We start from the raw sequence: 4,108 nt of genomic DNA, 5'->3' as shown, positions 1-4,108 counted from the left end.
CTCCAAACAATTAAAATGACATTTTATGTTATGGATATTTTACCACAATTGAAAAATAATAGCGCCCTTTTCTCGAGGTAGTTTCAAACATTAAGTGAGTTAATGTATGTCATCATCTACCACAGTTGGTATTCATAGTTAAATCGGTGTGAAACTGTAAAAACTGACTGTAGGCAGTGGTAAATAAGGAGAATCTTTAAATCTTGAAATATTTATCAGCAGAGACATTACAAGCACATAAGATGTAGTCAAAAGCATCCCGGAAAAAAAGCAATGATGGATGAAATGTGTGCCTGGCCGCCTTTACCAATATTTCATTCTACTTTAGCTGAACCCAGGGTAAGTGGAGGGAAGTCCTTCTCTGCAAATAACTGGATCATTATCACTGTTTATTCTAAAGCAGGCTAACATATTTGGAGGCAAACTCAGTTTACGAGTGGTGACAAAATGCCAGAGAGTCCCCCTCACTCAACAGCGGAAGCCTTCACCGGTTGTCTTGCATGGGTGATGGTGGACACAGGGTCAGGACTGGACTCCTCTTGACTTTTCTCTGGGAAGGCAGCTCTGCCCCGTACTCTTCTATTATTCCTTGGCTCATTAAGGAAACATCAACTCACCCAGCCCTTGAAGTTTAAGTAACGAATTCTTCACTCCAATGTGGGAAGTCTCGAGGTGTGAAGAGTTCACAGTTATATGATAATAGGGACTCTGTGAGGTTAGAGACCTGACACCTTACCCTCCAAGGTTTTTTTGACTCAGAGCCTCTCTCGGTTTCCCTACCAGCTTGACCTTTCTTGATCCCATTGCCCTGGTTCTTGAGAAAACCACATTCTTTCTGGCAGGTTCTAGGCCCATGTCCTGGCTTGGAAAGAACAGCTCTTTGGTCAGCCTCTGGAGTACCATTCAAAGCTGATTGTTCTGCCTCTGGTGTTTACATGTCCAACATTAACTTAACCCTTCAAGGGCTCTCCTGCAGCACCCCATGCCTTTATCATTTGAATAACTTCAGGTCTGCACACCCTCCCAGCCCCAGCTTTTCCTCTCACAATTTCACCCCTAATCACTTTTGCTTGTTAGTTTGGGCATCAATTTCTCTGCCTTCTGGTTCATTTTTGCTGTTAACGTCTGTAAGGTAGTTGCTCTTGCAAGTTACAATGAATGCACAAAGAGAAGGGGAAGGACCTGCCGGGCACGGTGGATCGCACCTGTAATTCTAGCACTTTGTGAGGCCAAGGTGGGTGGATCACCTGAGGTCAGGAGTTCAAGACCAGTCTGGTCAATATGGCAAAACCCTGTCTCTCCTAAAAATACAAAAATTAACTGGGCCTGGTGGCACATGCCTGTAATCCCAGCTACTCAGGAGGCTGAGGCAGGAGAATTGCTTCAACCTGGGAGGCGGAGGTTGCAGTGAGCCGAGATCGTGCCACTGCACTCCAGCCTGGGTGACACAGTGAGACTCCATCTCAAAAAGAGAGAGAGAGAGAGAGAGAGAGAAACAGAGAGAGAGAGAGAGAAGGGGAAGAACCCTAGTCATTCATGAATCTAACCCATATGAGATGGAAATCTCTCACATCCCCCACCTCAGGCAGTGTGAACACAGGCCAGAGAGCATCACTGGGTAAGAGCACAGGCGCTGGGGGCAATATCACTCATAAACTGAGTAACCTCAGGTGTATTTCATAATCTCTCTGTGTCTCAGTTTTCCTCTCTGAAAATGGGAATAATAGTAATGGTACCCATCTCGGACTAAGTTAATATATTAAAAGTATGTAAAATAGGCCGGGCACTGTGGCTCACGCCTGTAATCCCAGCACTTTGGGAGGCCGAGGCAGGCAGATTGCCTGAGATCAGGAATTTGAGACCAGTCTGGCCAACATAGTGAAACCTCATCTCTACTAAAAATACAAAAATTATCCGGGCATGGTGGCAGGTGCCTGTAATCCCAGCTACTCGGGAGGCTGAGGCAGGAGAATTGCTGGAACCCGGGAGCCGGAGGTTGCAGTGAGCCAAGATCACACCATTGCACTCCAGCCTAGGTGACAAGAGTGAGACTTTGTCTCAAAAAAAAAAAAAAAACAAAAAAACAAAACAAAAAAAATGTAGAATAGAGCTGGCATGTAGAAAGTTCTCAATAAATGATGGCTTCATTAAAAGTTTATGTAAATCTGTCTCTAATTTTCTTTTGAGAGAGTAGCAATGAAAGAGTGGGGTACTCATTCACTCACATAACACAAAACCTCTTGTATTGGTACTCTTTTGGTTGCAAATGGCAGAAACCCAGGAAGCCATGTTAAGAAAAAAAAAGTAGGAAAGAAAAGGGAGTCAGTGGCTTCTGTCACTGGGGAAGATACTACAGTTGCTGAAGGAAAAGTTTTAGGAATCATTGCTACAAAAACTGGGAAGAGACTCACTCCAGCTGGGATTTTCTCTCTCCCATCTGCCTCTGTCTCTACTGCTTGTGTCTTGACATAATTCTCTCCTATTGCAGATGGCCTAGACTTTTCTACATAGCAAGAAACATGTGTATTGGCCAACCTAGCATAGCCATGTCAGCAGAAGAAATGTTTCATTAATATGTAGATCAAATATGCCATGGCCTATTTGAACTAACACAACATATAGATGAAACACATCCAACAACATAGTGTATTGACGGGGCATGGCGGGGTGAGACAGGGGGTCCAGGAAGCCGACTCTGGGGGTTTAGTGTGCCAGATGTTGATTAAAGAGTGTTCTTTCATTAAAAACCTGTAGAAAAGAGGCAACAGAAGCAGCACTGGGCAAAAGGGAAGTTGATCTGTAAATCAGGCCAGATGATTTAAACCTTGGTCAAGCCCACAGAAGCGGTGGTGCTAAAATGCCGTGTTAGAGATGCTTTACATTGAACCACAATGTTGGACATGGAGTCTCATGTTGGTTGATCCCCGGATGTGGGCTTTTCTCAAAAGGACATAACCTTAAATAAAACCATTCTCTTGTTCTTCAGGGAGGCGGCCCCTGAAGGGACTCTTTGCTAACAGCACTACCTCAGCCGTGGTAATAAGTCCTTGACTGAAATGGAATCTAGGCGGCAATCATAGTGTCTATCATTGAGTAGAAATTAATTTCTTGCTCATCTAACAGTCTTGGCAGGTGTCCAGCTAGGCAAGTAGGCTCTCTTCCATAAAGTCATTCAAGGACCCAGGTTCAAATGCGGCTTCACCAAAACGTAAGATCTCACTGCCATGTGTATCTCACTGGCAGAGGATGAAGACACATGGAGGATCACACACAGGAGGATTTTACAGGCCAATTCTGAAAGGGGCACATACTATTTCATTGACACGGCAATGCTGAACTGCAAGGAAGGCCCTGTGCACAGGAAGAAGAGGAAATGGATTTCGGTGAACAGCTATCAGTCTCTACCACAGATGCTTTTACTCCTCCTCTCTCACCCCCTGGCTTCCAGTCCCAGACCTCCTCACTGTATGCAACCTCCTGGAGAGTGGTTGCTTTTCTCATGAGCAGGAGCCTACTGGTGCTAAAATGACTTGTTAGAGGTGTTTCGCATTGAACTGCAATAGCTGGACATGTAGTCTCATGTTGGTGATTCACTCCTCATCCACTCCCAAACACTGATGACTATGATTCTCTCATGACCCAGTCATATCCCCCCAGTTCCCTGGATTGCTTTTCACTCTGAAGACTCTGCCTTCTTCATAGTAGGATGTATCCCTTGATAATGCTTCTCCCAAAAGCCTCCTCTCCTTAGAAGCTTTCCAATTGAGCAGATTCCTGCTATTCTCCTCTTCTCTCTTCCTCTTTCAAGTTAAGACATGGAACTCAAGCAGACATATGTATACCCTGTCCCCAGCTCCTGAAGCTTTCCTTCTTCCTGACTGTGCTTTAAGACATGAAACTGCAATGGGCTCCTCTTTATTTTTAGTTTTTATATTTGGTGTGTTTTGTCTCAGCTTATTGTTCAACTGCTTTCTACATCTGGTTTTAAGGATCTAAGTGGCAGAAAATCTAAGAAGTTTTTGCACAGGACTTAAAAAGCAGTGTGTATGTATTTAGGCATTGAGTAAGTCCCTCCCTCCCTTTTTCCCTACCTTTCTTCCTCTCTCCT

Source organism: Macaca fascicularis, chromosome 11 (assembly GCF_037993035.2).
Source record: "Macaca fascicularis isolate 582-1 chromosome 11, T2T-MFA8v1.1".
NCBI classification, from domain to species: Eukaryota; Metazoa; Chordata; class Mammalia; order Primates; family Cercopithecidae; genus Macaca; species Macaca fascicularis.
This window is presented reverse-complemented; position numbering follows the sequence as displayed.